Genomic DNA, 14,809 nt, shown 5'->3' on the forward strand with positions numbered 1-14,809 from the left:
AACACGGTGAAATCCTGTCTCTGCTAAAAATACAAAACTTAGCCAGGCATGGTGGTGGGCGCCTATAATCCTAGCTACTCGGGGAGGCTGAGGCAGGAGAATCACTTGAACCTGGAGGCGCAGGCTGCATTGAGCCGAGATCGTGCCACTGCACTCCAGCCTGGGCAACAGAGCCAGACTCCGTCTCAAAAAATAAAAATAAAAATAAATAAATACAATGGAATATTTTGTAGCCTTAAAAAGAAAGAAAATTCTGACACACGCTACAACATGGATGAACCTTGAGGACATTATGCTAAGAGAAACAAGCCAGTCACACAAGAACACATACTTTATGATTCCACTTATATGAGGGACCTAGAGAAGTCAAATTCTTAGAGACAGGAAGTAGAATGGGGGTTGCCAGGGGCCAGGGGGAGGGTAATGGGATGTTAGTGTTTATTGGAGACAGAGTTTCGGTTTTGCAAGATGAAAAGAGTTCTGGAAATGGATGGGGGTGATGGGTGCACAAGATGTCAATAGGTTTAACACTACTGAACTGCACAGTTAAAAATAGTTAAGACGTAGCCAGGCGCGGTGGCTCATGCCTGTAATCCCTGCAGTTTGGGAGGCCGAGTCCTCCTGGCTGAAGTCAGGAGGTCGAGACCTGTCTGGCCAACATGGTGAAACCCTGTTTCTACTAAAAATACAAAAATTAGCCTCCTGGCTGAGGTCAGGAGGTCGAGACCAGTCTGGCCAACATGGTGAAACCCTGTTCTACTGAAAATAGAAAAGGTAGCCAGGCGTGGTGGTGCACGCCTGTAATCCCAGCTACTCGGGAGGCTGAGGCAGGAGAATCGCTTGCACCCAGAAGGCGGAGGTTGCAGTGAGCCGAGATCAGGTCACTGCACTCCAGCCTGGGCAACAAGAGTGAAACTCCGTCCCCCCAACACACACACAAAAATAGTTAAGATGTTTAATTTTATGTTATAGGTAGCTACAATTTAAAATGTGTTTAGAGAAAAAAGAAGCACCCTTCTAATGTGATGTGCCATTACAACGTGTGGGTTTCTTACAGCAGCTTCACCCTTCCCTAATACAGAGTTTTCAGATGCTAGGCAGTAAAAATGGTAAAGCCCCCTTTCAGGGATTTATCAGCATCTAGATGGAATTTAAAGCCTCAAGACTGAATAAAATTGGGGGGGGAGTGGCGAGCACGGAGAGAATCACAAATGGCTCTAACAGCATCATCTCACCCAAGTTGACCCATCACTGGCTTTCTCTGGATCCTTCTCTTTGGAGAGTCTGCCTCTCTGGCATAGATGCCGGGATGTGAGAGGCTAGAACGCTCAAGGCAGTCTTGTTTCCCACTGTGTGGAGGAAGCCAGTCTGCAGGAGGAGAAAATGAAGCCTCACAGAGAGGTGAGAGTTGGAGGGAGACAATGTCCCAGCTGAGTTCAGTACCCAGGCCCTAGGCTCAGGTGCTTTCACTCTGCCTAACCTTCCTGAGGGCTGGACGTTCCACTCTTCCTTCCTTTGAGTGAGTGAGTCTATACTTCTTCCAGGAAAGTCCCGTTTTGGGTTCCTGCCACTTGTAACCAAAAGAGCCCCGAGTCTCCCCCCCCAGCACCCTGGGCATCACAGGCCTCCATCTATGTTGAATGAGTGGTGGAAGACAGGAATAGCCACACATCTCTGTAGTGATATGGAAGGTCAGAGGTCCCTGGTGCAGGGGCACAGGCAGCAGCTCCTGCTGGGGAGCGCTTTATTTTTCCTCATGGTTTCCTCCTGAGGGTGTGGCCCTAGGCTGAGTGACAGGAACAGCTGCAGCTGGCAGATTGGAAAGGAAGAGTTTGCAGCTGTTACAGTTGCTTCTAAGTCCCCGATACACAGAGAAACACACACGATCTCACTTTTCAAATGATCCTCCTTGCCATGATAACGAACAAACACTTCTTGAGTTTTCATCATGTACCGGACACACTGCTGGGTGCTTTGCTTAGATGACTGTGCTCGATCTTCATCTCTGCTCCCAGACATAGTTGGGCCCCGGCAGGCAGCACTGACAGCACCCACGGACCCGTGAGAAATGCAGAATCCCAGGCCCTACTTCAAACCTACAGAGTCAGAATCTGCATTTTAACCCAATGATCAAGGGATTCTTAGCCGTGGGAAAGTCTGACAAGTATTGATGCCAGGCAGACGCCAGGACGCCCAGTTAAGTGTGAACTCCAGATCAAAGATGAGTAATTTTTTAGTCTAAAAATGTACCAATACTGGCTGGGCACAATGGTTCACTCCTGTAATCCCAGCACTTTGGGAGTTCGAGGCTGGCAGCTCACATGAGGTCAGGAGTTCGAGACTAGCCTGGCCAACACAGCGAAATCCTGTCTCTACTAAAAATACAGTAATTAGCCACGTGTGATGGCCCAGGCCTGTAATCCCAGCTACTTGGGAGGCTGAGGCAGGAGAATTGCCTAAACCCGGGAGGGGGAGGTTGCAGTGAGCCAAGATCTATACTCCAGCCTGAGCTACAGAGCAAGTCTCTGTCTCAAAAAAATAATTAAAAAAAAAAAAAAGTCCCAGTACTTATCCAATCTATATATATAGGATGCACATATACATCTGGTGTTTATTTGAAATAAATGCAACTGAACGTTGCATGTTAAATGCATCGTGTATTTTAATTTGCTAAATATGGCAAGCCTATGTGGAGAACCTTGTGGTCGCCTCCTATGACGTTCTTCACCCATCTTCCCAGATTCACACACCTCCTCCGTGTGCCAGCTGCTGTGACTGGGGCGCAGAGGGCGGGGCTTTGAGGAAACAGCGACCCTGCCTCAGACCAACCATTCCGGCCTGTGCCCCATGCACACCGATGGGACAGCGACGTGCTGAGTGGGGCTCTGGGAAACCTCCTGGATGGCAGGATGTGGGACGTGATGATTGCAGCGGTGGCAGGTTTCAGGTTGCGTGAGACAAATGCAGCTCAAACGGACTGGAGGTTTAAAAAGGAGAAAGAAAACTTTATTGGCTCGGGTAACTAAAAACAAACAGCAGCAACGAACACCAGAAGCTGAAGCTGGACACCTTGGGGCGTGGTTGGTTGGATCCGGGAGCGCAGGGCCCCAGGCCTGGCCCGCTATCTGGGCTCCACGGACCTGTTCGGTTTCTAGCCCTCCAGCGTTGGGGGATAAAGGCCACTGCAGGGCTGAGGCTGCCCTCACTGCCCCACCCTTCTATTGTTTCCCTGAATCTGATTGGCTCACCTGAACCAATCACAGGGGCTGGGCAGGGGTGGAGGTTCTGATTGGCCAGTCCCAAGTCACATGTCCACTCCTGGAGCAGGGCAGAACCAGCTCTGGTAAACCACGTGGAAGGAGAGGACGGAAGGGGTGGCCTATTCTCTTTCCAGGACAGCCTGGGTACAGTGACTACAGACAAGGGTGGGTGCCCACAGCCAAAATAGGGGGTCTGGAGGAAGGGTCCAGGTAGCCACAGGCATTCCCTCATGCTGTGTTCACCACTGTCCAGAGAATTAATAAGATAACCCAAATTTCTCCAGCTTCACTTACCATATGGCATTTAACCCTCAAGTCAATCTCATAGAGTAGGTGCTGGAAATGGAAGACAGACACATATGTAAATGTGTGTACATGCTTCCAAGAGGATATACGAATGCATTTCTTCTCTAAGAATGAAATGTTGGCTGGGCGTAGTGGCTCACATCTGTAATCCCAGCACTTTGGGAGGCCAGGGCAGGAGGATCACTTGAGGCCATGAGTTGGATACCAGCCTAGGCAACATAGAAAGACTCCATCTCTACAAAAAAAAAAACTAGGTGTGGTGGCGCAAGCCTGTGGTCCCAGCTATTCAGGAAGCTGAGACAGAAGGATTACTTTAGCCCAGGAGGTTGAGGGTGCAGTGAGCCATGATGGTGCCAGTGCACTCCAGCCTTGGTGACAGAGCAAGACCCTGTTTCAAAAATCATCATCATCATCATCAAATGTTTATCTCATTGAAATGCATTTCTAAATACATTTGTTAAAGAATAAATCCTCAATTTAAATGGAATTGTCCATCCATTGCACTTTGTCCTTGAAAACTTTTTGTTGTTGTTGTTGTTGTTGTTGTTGTTGTTGTTGTTTTTTAGACTGAGTTTCGCTCTTTCCCCCAGGCTGGAGTGCAGTGGTGTGATGTCGGCTCACCACAACGTCCCCCTCCCAGTTTCAGGCGATTCTCCTGCCTCAGCCCCCTGAGTAGCTGGGATTGCAGGCGCCTTCCACCACACCCAGCTAATTTTTGTATTTTTAGTAGAGACGGGATTTCAACATGATGGCCAAGTTGGTCTCGAACTCCTGAGTTCATGATCCGCCTGCCTCGGCCTCCCAAAGTGCTGGGATTATAGGCATGAGCCACTGCATTCGGCCTGCCCTCTAAAACTTGTGATGCCAAGGAGAAAAAATAGACCAAACCAAACACCCAAAGATCTCCTTAACTATAAAGCTTATTTTCATTTAATAAGAAAAATATAGTATGACCCTTTAGGCTTCAGTTCATTTCAAGCAAATCCTTCTGTGGTAATGACAACATGAAAAAATTAACAAGGGCTCTTAAATAAATCGTAAAACCTGTTAAACTTTCTCTCCAGGTGGTGGATTGTTCCCAGTGCTATAAAAGTTCAGTGTAAATTCCAAGCGGTTTTGAGGAACGCTTCTACCTGTTTTCTTCTTGTTGCTGCAGGAGTTTATTTATCCAGAGCAGTTTTTCCTGACATTATTGCACACAGTGAAATGTCTGAGGTTGCTGGTTATGTATTTTATTTTATTTTATTTTATTTTATTTCATTTTATTTTATTTTATTTCATTTCATTTCATTTTTTCAGATGGAGTCTCACTCTGTCCCCCAGGCTAGAGTGCAGTGGCATGATCTCGGCTCACTGCAACCTCTGCCTCCCGGGTTCACACTATTCTCCTGCCTCAGCCTCCTGAGTAGCTGGGACTACAGGCGCCTGCCACCACACCCGGCTAACTTTTTGTATTTTTTAGTAGAGACGGGGTTTCACTGTGTTAGCCAGGATGGTCTCAATCTCCTGACCTCGTGATCCACTCGCCTCAGCCTCCCAAAGTGTTGGGATTACAGGCATGAGCCACCACGCCCGGCCGAGGTTGCTGGTTAGATCTTACAGACCCCTGCCTACCCAAAGGGGCTGCTTGGAGAAGTGGCACCAGTCTGTGAAGGTCAGACAGCCTGGGCCATAATTCTCAGCCCTGTCTCCTGAAGGTTGTGCAGTGTGGTGAGGAGAGAGAGAGAGAGAGAGAGGCTTTGGGCCCCTCCAAACCTCTGTGGAATGGCCAGAAATAGCACAAGAGGTCCTCAATGTCCGAGAGTAACTGGCACTGGGAAAAGACCACTTAATACAGCAGTCCATATTTTATATTTATGCAAGACAGTTATTTTCATGTTTGTTTGGGATTCTCGACAAATGAAACAACAAAAAAACCATTTTAAGAAAATACGGGCCGAGCCAGGTGTGGTGGCTCATGCCTGTAATCCCAGCACTTTGGGAGGCCGAGGTGGGTGGATCATGAGGTCAGCCATTCAAGACCAGCCTGGCCAAGATGGTGAAGCCCCATCTCTACTAAAAATACAAAAAAATTAGCTGGGCATGGTGGCGAGCGCCTGTCATCCCAGCTACTCAGGAGGTTGACACAGAGAATTGCTTGAACCTAGGAGGTGGAGGTTGCGGTGAGCCGAGATTGTGCCACTGCACTCCAGCCTGGGCGACAAAACGAGACTTGGTCTCAAAAAAAAAAAAAAAAAAAAAAAAATTGTATTCTGTACAAAGAGTCACACCACAACAGCAAAAATTCAACACCTTCCTTCCTCTGACAACATCCCATTCTTTACTGCCGCTTCCTTACCCTTGAAAACGCAACCCTGCGCTATCTTCCTGCCTTCAGGGCAAAAATTAAAGAGAAGAGCTGGGCATGGTGGCTCAAACCTGTAATCCCAGCCACGTGGGAGGCTGAAGCGGGAGGATCCCTTGAGGCAAGGAGTTCAAGATCAGCCTGGGCAACATAACAAGACCCTATCTCTGTACTTAGAAAAAAAAATTGAAGCCGGGTGTGGTGACTCACGCCTGTAATCCCAGCACTTGTGGGAGGCCGAGGCGGGTGGATCACATGGGGCCAGGAGTTCGAGACCAGCTTGGCCAACGTTGTGAAACCCTGTCTCTACTAAACATACAAAAATTAGCTGGGCATGGTGGCCTGTGTCTATAATTCCAGCTACTCGGGAGGCTGAGGCATGAGAATCCCTTGAACCTGGGAGGTGGAGGTTGCAGTGAGCCAAGATCGCGTCACTGCACTCCAGCCTGGGCGACAGAGCGAGACTGTCTCAAAAAAAAAGGAAAAGGCCGGGCACGGTGGCTCAAGCCTGTAATCCCAGCACTTTGGGAGGCCGAGACGGGCGGATCACGAGGTCAGGAGTTCGAGACCATCCTGGCTAACACGGTGAAACCCCATCTCTACTAAAAAATACAAAAAACTAGCCGGGCGAGGTGGCGGGCGCCTGTAGTCCTGGCTACTCGGGAGGCTGAGGCAGGAGAATGGCGTAAAAACCCGGGAGGCAGAGCTTGCAGTGAGCTGAGATCCGGCCACTGCACCCCAGCCTGGGCGACACAGCGAGACTCCGTCTCAAAAAAAAAAAAAAGGAAAAAAAATTATGGAGGAATCCAATCCGTGCATTGCCCTGCTTCTTAAGCCTTCATTAGAACTGCTCCCCACTTCCCCCAACCCCCGGCAGAGCCGTCTAGCGCAAGCCCTAACGCTCTGAAAGGCCTCTTCTGACTGCTTGTACAGTGATCCCCTGGAATGCGTCCTCCCTTGCTGAACCAAGATAAATAAACCTCACTGACTGCCAGTGGTTCTTTTGGCCCTTGATCAGCTTTCCGCGTCTTACTCGATGCACTTAATTAGCAAAGCCCAATTCAGCCCGGAACTCTAGCTCTCCGGAGGTCTGGGAGATGCACCTTCAATCTCCAACCGGAGAGATTTCTCTCCAGAGAGTAAAGGGGTGGAAGTGGGGGCGAGACGGAAGCCGCAGTATCAACCTCAGAGAAGCCGCATTCACTCTGGCCAGACACTGCGAGATACAGTTGGAAAGAATTTCCAAGGAATTCTTCTCTGCCTTGGCAGTGAGGGTAAGGTCGGCTTGACTCCCTCCTCCTGGAGGCCCTGCTCACTCTCTGAACGTCTAAGGAAGAGGATGTATCTGGCCGGTGGAAAACCTGCTGCCTCAGCTGGGCGGGGACCTCAGAATGCCCTTTTTTTTTCTTTTTCTTTTCTTTTCTTTTTTTTTTTTTGAGATAGAGTCTGGCACTGTTGCCCAGGCTGGAGTCCAGTGGTGCGATCTTGGCCCACTGCAACCTCCGCCTCCCAGGTTCAAGCGATTCTCCTGCCTCAGCCTCCCAAGTAGCCGGGATTACAGGTGCACGCCACCATGCCTGGCTAATTTTTGTATTTTTAGTGGAGATGCGGTCTCACCATGTTGGCCAGACTGGTCTCGAACTCCTGACCTCAGGTGATCCACCCACCTCGGCCTCCCAAAGTGCTGGGATGACAGACGTGAGCCACCGCGCCCGGCCAGAATGCCCTTCTTGAGCCTCAGCTTCCTCATCTGTGAGAGAGGCTCAGGACACCTGCCGCTGGCCTTAAAACCCAAGTCTCTTGCTGTGTCACCTGCTCCACTGAGCCTTGATTATCCCAACTGTAAAATGGGGTGATCCTCTGATGAGATCTGCTGCCTTGGCAGCTGAGCATGAGGGGGAAATCAGATAATGGGCAGTGTGATCCATCATTAAGCAATTCGTTCATTAATTTCATTATCTTTTCTGAAACGTTTCCTGGGGCCTGGGGAGCCAAAGATGACTCAGGTTCAGATCCAGCCCCCTGGGAGCCCACACTGCCAGACACAGACTGACATCCGTACGCGATCCCCCCTCCCCTTCTGCTGGTTCTCCCCCTCACATGCTCACTCAGGCATCCATCATCCACTCACCCATAAACACAACCTGAGCCTCCAGAGATGAACCAAACCCCATCCCTGCCCTGGGGGATCTTACTGCTTCAAAGCACCACACAAAGAGAAAAACCTTAATTATTATTTGGGGCAATAATTATAGCAGAGCTACAAAGGAGCCGAGAAGCTGGAAGGTATGAGCTAAATTTGCTGTCAGAGGAATTCTCGCCCTCAGGCCTGGGAAGCAGGGTAAGAACCACTTGCCTTCACTCTTATTTACTCGTTCACAGGCAGGCCCCAAGCCAGGAGCTGGGTACAGCAGGCAAGGAGGGTTGGTCTCTGTTGCTGAGTCGCTCAGTGTGAGGTGGGCGGAGCAGTCACCCAAAAATAGTATATGAAATGGAGAAAGAGGGGGCTCTGTGGAAGCGCCAATGAGGCACTTGGTCCAGGCTTACAGGTGTGGGGGTGGTCTGGGAAGGCTTCCTGGAGGAGGGGACATCTGATCACAGAGGATTATACAATGTTACCAGATGAAGAAGTGGAGGAAGGACATTTCCAGGAAGTCGTTCCTTCATTTCATTCCTCACCAATATTTATGGCCTGCTTACCATGCATTAGGCCCTGTCCTAAACGATGGTGTGCCAACATTGCACAGATTATCAAGGTGATATTTATGTAAACAGGACCCAGGGCAAAATTAAAATGCAGAGCCCTGTATTTAAAAAAAAAAAAAAAAAATAGATTAAGAATGTCAAGCTGGGTGTGGTAGCTGTAATCCCAGCTACTCAGGAGGCTGAGGCAGGAGGATCTCGTGAGGCCAGGAGTTGGTGAGGCCTTCTTTCTTTTTTTTCCTTTTTTTTTTTTTGTGTGACAGAGTCTCGCTCTGTCTCCCAGGCTGGAATGCAGTGGCTGGATCTCGGCTCACTGCAAGCTCCGCCTCCCGGATTCACGCCATTCTCCTGCCTCAGCCTCAGCCTCAGCCTCCCGAGTAACTGGGACTACAGGGGCCCACCACCACACCTGGCTAATTTTTTGTATTTTTAGTAGAGATGGGGTTTCATCATGTTAGCCAGGATGGTCTCGATTTCCTGACCTCGTGATCCTCCCGCCTCGGCCTCCCAAAGTGCTGAGATTACAGGTGTGAGCCACCATGCCCGGTAAGACCTTATTTCTTTAAAAAAAAAAAAAAATGTCAGGCCAGGCACGGTGGCGGGCGCCTGTAGTCCCAGCTACTCGGGCTGAGGCAGGAGAATGGCGTGAACCCGGGAGGCGGAGCTTGCAGTGAGCCGAGATCGCGCCACTGCACTCCTGCCTGGGTGACAGAGCGAGACTCTGTCTCAAAAAAAAAAAAAAAAAAGTCAAGATGGCCACAGCTGGGCATTCAACCAAGTGCAGGGCACCCTGCAACCACACAGGTTGCATCCCATGAAGCTGGCCCTGGATATATGTGACTTGCTGTCACTTTTGGCTTCAACAGACCTGACTCAGAATGGCTTGAGGGGACTTTTTACTTCATACCAAGAGAAGCCTGGAGGTAGGGCAGGTCCAGCCAAGGTTGGTTAAAATTCAGCTGCCAAACCATGCCATGAAGAACCCAGGTTCCTCCGTCTCCCCTCCCTTCCATCCTAAGTGAGCAGCTCCCACTACCAGCCCTCATGGTACCCAGGTGGCTGCCCCAGCTTGAAGTGTCACCTGCAGACAGGGCAGGGCTCCAGGAAAACTGTTTCTTCCAATTTATCTGTTGCTTAAGAGTTGGGAAAAACCTTTCCCAGCAGTGGCCCCAGCAAATCTGCCTCCAGGTTTCATTGGCCAGAATAGTGTCACATACCTGAGTGTCAACCAATGGCTGGCAAGGAGAAGGAGCACAGCATGATTGTCTTATATCAATAAGGACCTGCTCCTGGTCGGGCGCGGTGGCTCACGCTGGTAATCCCAGCACTTTGGGAGGCTGAGGTGGGCGGATCACTTGAGATCAGGAGTTCGAGGCCAGCCTGGCCAACATGGTGAAATCCCGTCTCTGATAAAAATACAAAAAAAAAAAATTAGCCGGGCGTGGTGGCGCATGCCTGTAATCCCAGCTACTTGGGAGGCTGAGGCAGGAGAATTGATTGAACCCAGGAGGCAGAGGTTGCAGTGAGCCAAGATCGCACCACTGCACTCCAGCCTGGGTGACAGAGCAAGATTCTGTCTCAAAAAAAAAAAAAAAAAAAGCTAAAAAAAAGGACCCGCTCCTTATTGGGCCCTTGGGCCCTTATTCACCACCCCCACCCCCAATCCCAACTCTCTGAGTGAGTTATGACCTCCACTCAAGTGAAGTGGAGTTTGGAGCCTTGCCCTCACCCACTGTGCTAGGCCCAAAACTCTGGCTGGACACTGACTCTGTGTACTCTGTCCACCCTCGTATCCTTTGCGCCTGTACAACATCTCATCTGTCTCATCATAGGTGTCCAGTTTGTCTGAAGCAAACAGATGCTGAGCAGACAATAGCCTGTGGTGAAACAAGCTGTTTTTGTTACATGGATGTTGGGAGGGAGGGAAGAGTCAACTTTGCATTTGAGTTGGGCTTGCTTTTATTAGTGAATCCACTGGAGGTTAAGTAAGAATAGCGAATGTTTACTGAATTCTTACTCCCTGCCAGGTAGCCTTCTGAGTGCTTTGCATGTATTAATTCATGAATCCTCCCAAGCACCTTGGGACTACTCTAAAGTGCAGGAAGCGGCGACTTTCTAGAGTGCAGGCAGGAGGTATCCCCTGGAGGCCTTGTTCAAGTAAATCGCTGGGCCCCCTGCTAGAGTTTCTGATCCAGTCTGAGGCAGAGACCGAGACTCTGCATTTCTTTTTTTAGATGGAGTTTCACTCTTGTTGCCCAGGCTGGAGTGCAATGGCGCCATCTCAGCTCACCACAACCTCTGGCTCCCAGGTTCAAGTGATTCTCCCGCCTCAGCCTCCTGAGTAGCTAGGATTATAGGCGTGTGCCACCACGTCTGGCTAATGTTTTTGTATTTTTAGTAGAGATGGGGTTTCTCCATGTTGGTCAGGCTGGTCTCAAGCTCCCGACCTCAGGTGATCCGCCCGCCTCGGCCTCCCAAAGTGCTGGGATTACAGGCGTGAGCCACTGCACCCGGCCGAGAGTCTCCATTTCTAACAAGCTCCCAGGTGATGTTGTGCAGCCGGTCTGGGGACTACACTTTGAGAAGTGCTGCGTTAGAGGAACTTAAAAGAGTGACCGGTGAGGCCGGGTGTGGTGGCTCACGCCTGTCGTCCTAGCACTTTGGGAGGCCAAGGCGGGAGGATTACCTGAGGTCAGGAGCTCGAGACCAGCCTGGCCAACATGGCAAAAACCCTTCTCTATTAAAAATACACAAATGAACTGGGTGTGGTGGTGGGCGCCTGTTGTCCCTACTATTCAGGAGGCTGAAGCAGGAGAATCACTTGAGCCCTGGAGGAGGAGGTTGCAGTGAGCCAATATCAAGCCACTGCACTCCAGCCTGGGCAACAGACTCAGTCTCAAAAAAAAAAAAAAGAGAAAAAAAAAGTGGCCAACGAGTTGAAGCATAGTGATGAAGAGGGGAGGGGAACGGTGTTGGATTGAGAGCCTGTGTGAACGCTGTATGTGACATGCAGGCACCTGGCCAACCAGGAAGCGGTGGCTGGAATAGTCCTCCGGATCTTCCTGCCAAGCTGTGTGCCCCCGCTCAGTTCTTCTGAGCCCCGCAGTGCTTCTGAGGGCCATGCTTTTCTCACACACACACAAAGGCACTCTATAAGCTAAAGAAACTCTGGGTCTGAAAGCAGATCATGTGGGACTGTGCAGGCCAGCGACGAGGGTTTGCAATGGAGGGTTTTAAGCAAAAGTGACATGACCCTTTTTAAGTTTAAATAAGATCCCTCTGGGGCCAGGTTCGGTGACTCATGCTTGTAATTCCAGCACTTTGGGAGGCTGAGGCGGGTGGATCACCTGAGGTCAGGAGTTCGAGACCAGCCTGGCCAACATGGTGAAACCCCATCTCTACTAAAAACACAAAAAAATTAGCTGGACGTGGCGGGCGCCTGTAATCCCAGCTACTCAGGAGGCTGAGGCAGGAGAATCGCTTGAATCCATGAGGTGGAGGTTGTAGTGAGCCGAGATGGAACCATTGCACTCCAGCCTGGGTGACGACAGGGAAAACTCCATCTCAAAAAAAAAAAATTCCCTCTGATGAACGGGTCAACAAAATATGGTCCGTGTATGCAACAGAATATTAGGCAATCTTTAAAAGGAAGGAGATTTTGACACATGCTACAACATGGATGAACCTTGAGGACATTTTGCCAAGTTAAACAAGACAGTCACAAGAGACAAATACTGTATGATTCCACTTACATGAAGTATTAATGTAGTCAAAATCACAGAACCTAGGCCGGGTATGGTGGCTCACATCTGTAATCCCAACACTTTGGGAGGCCGAGGCAGGTGGATCACTGGAGCCCGGGAGTTTAAGCCCAGCCTGGGTAACATGGCGAAACCCCATCTCTACAAAAAAAAAGAAGGAAAGAAAAAAAAGTAGCTGGGTGTGGTTGTGTGCACCTGCAGAGAATACCTTGAGCCTGGGAGGGGAAGTCACAGTGAGCCGAGACTGAGCCACTGTACTCCAGCCTGGGCGACAGACAGAGTCTGACTCTGCTGCCCAGACTGGAGCACAGTGGTACAGTCTTAGCTCCCTGTACCCCAACCTCTGCCTCCTAGGTTCAAGTGATTCTCTGGCTTCACCCTCCCGAGTAGCTGGGATTACACGCGCCCGCCACCACGCCCAGCTAATTTTTATATTTTTAGTAGAGACAGGGTTTAACCTTGTTGACCAGGCTGGTCTTGAACTCCTGACTTTGTGATCTGCCCGCCTCAGCCTCCCAAAGTGCTGGGATTACAGGTGTGAGCCACCGCGCCCGGCCTCGCTTGAACGTACTTAATGCTACTGAACTGTACCTTAAAAATGATTAAGACGGTAATTTTTATCTTATATATATTTTACCACAGTAAAAAGAAAGATCCCTCTGGCTGCTGTGTGGAGTAGGAACTGGAGGTGCAGGAAGCAGAAGAGGCCAGAGTGGAAGCATGACAATGTCTAAAGAAGCCATGGGGACTTAGACCAGGTGGTAGCCGTAGACAGCAGAGCTGTGGACAGCTTCTGACTCTATTCTGAAGACAGAACCAATAGGACCTGATGACAGATTGCATGCGGCGGGTGATGAAAAAGAGGAATTGGCTGGGCATGGTGGTTCACGCTTGCAATCACAGCACTTTGGGAGGCCGAGGAGGCAGATCACTTGAGGCCAGGAGTTTGAGACCAGCCTGGCCAACACGGCAAATCCCATCTCTATTAAAAATACAAAAATTAGCTGGGCATGGTGGTGCACGGCCGTAGTCCTGGCTGCTCAGGAGGATGCGGCACGAGAATCGCTTGAGACTGGGAATCGGAGGTTGCAGTGAGCTGTGATCACATCACTGCACTCCAGCCTGGGCGACAGAGCCAGACCCCGTATCAAAAAACAAAACAAAACAAACAAAAAAAGAATCAAGGGCTGCTTTTCTATTTTTGGCCTGAACATTTGGGTGAATGATGGACTTGCTATCTAAGATGATAGAGTAATGGGAAGGAATAAGTTTCTTCACAAGGTAGGGGAGAAAAATTCTCTACTGTCCACCTTAGGTTTGAGATGCCTATTAAGAAATCCAAGTGGAGATGTCAAGTAGGCCATCGGATATGAGTGGGAAGAAGATCACCGTGTTCTAGGAGCAGAAAGGAGGCATGACTGGAACCCATTAAACACGAGAAGACAGAGGGTAGATAGGTGGGCCAGGGCAGGTTAGGCCACCGTGGGCAAACTGGTCACAAGGTTCTGAGTCAACCACTCATCGCGTGTGAAACCTGGGGCAAGTTGTTCATTTATGAATATGGTAAGAGGAACAACCTCCATGTAATGAATGCTTGTTATGGGTAAGCCACTGTCTTCCTTTTTATGGCGCAGAGTCTTCGGATCAGCCCGGGAGGTGGGGGAGGGGAGGGGATTCTCTTATCCTTGTTGTACAGAGGAGGAAATACGCCGCGGGCTGAGGTAGGGCTTGTATGAGCCATAATCAGGTCTGGAACTGTCTAGATAAAGGGCGTCAGCTGATCTCTTAGGATGTCTGTCTTCTTCGCAGTCCTGAGATGCAGAAACTGAGGCCTCAGGACGGGGAAATAGTCTGTCCAATGGGGCAGAGCGAGGACGCGCGGCACGTAGCGCTGTCCCCCAGTTCACACCAGGAAAAACTGAGGCTAAAGAGAGGGCGGTGTCCTGTCCAGGTTCACACAGGAAGAGCCAAACCGAGGCCCCCGCGCTGGCCCCCTCCTGAACCACCGCCCACCCCGGAACAGGAGGGCGGCCCGCTCACGTCCTGATTCCTGGCACCGACATCGGCTCTTAAGCTCTGCCCGGGTGGAGAGTGAGGACACACACACAGAAAAAGCGATCCGTAGTCAAGGAGACGTAGCCTGCACTCCTGATTGGCGCAGAACTCTAGCCTGGTCTCCTCCTCCTCTTCGCTTGCCAGCTTCTAGAGCTCTGGAGGCCCCACCTCCCAAATGCCCGGCGGTGCCCGACCTCCCCTAATCTCCACAACAGCGCCGCCATGGCTCCTCCTACTCCTCCCTCTTTTTTTTCTCGACACGTCTGCGCATGCCCAGGGCCCGCGCGCAGACTACTGGGAAGCCTCCTCGTGCATTCTGGGAAATGTATTCCAAAGCTTGACGCGCTCAGAGAGCCCGCGACACTTGCGCCGTCAAGGCC

General features: G+C 50.4%; 1 long non-coding RNA gene across 2 annotated transcripts; it reads right to left on the reverse strand.

Moving 5' to 3' along the window:
* Nucleotides 1-315: 315 nt before the first annotated feature.
* LOC123570194 (uncharacterized) lies at nt 316-14,674 on the reverse strand. 2 transcript variants are annotated; one of them, XR_006694207.3, is made up of 5 exons: nt 14,415-14,674; nt 12,366-12,515; nt 9,831-10,019; nt 3,555-3,596; nt 316-2,977 (listed from the first exon to the last, which is right to left on the reverse strand). It is a non-coding gene; the product is annotated as an uncharacterized lncRNA (long non-coding RNA). The 2 variants fall into 2 exon arrangements; XR_010583156.2 differs by lacking the exon at nt 9,831-10,019.
* Nucleotides 14,675-14,809: the final 135 nt, after the last annotated feature.

The sequence above is a fragment of the Macaca fascicularis genome, chromosome 19 (genome assembly GCF_037993035.2).
Source record: "Macaca fascicularis isolate 582-1 chromosome 19, T2T-MFA8v1.1".
In the NCBI taxonomy this organism is placed as follows: domain Eukaryota; kingdom Metazoa; phylum Chordata; class Mammalia; order Primates; family Cercopithecidae; genus Macaca; species Macaca fascicularis.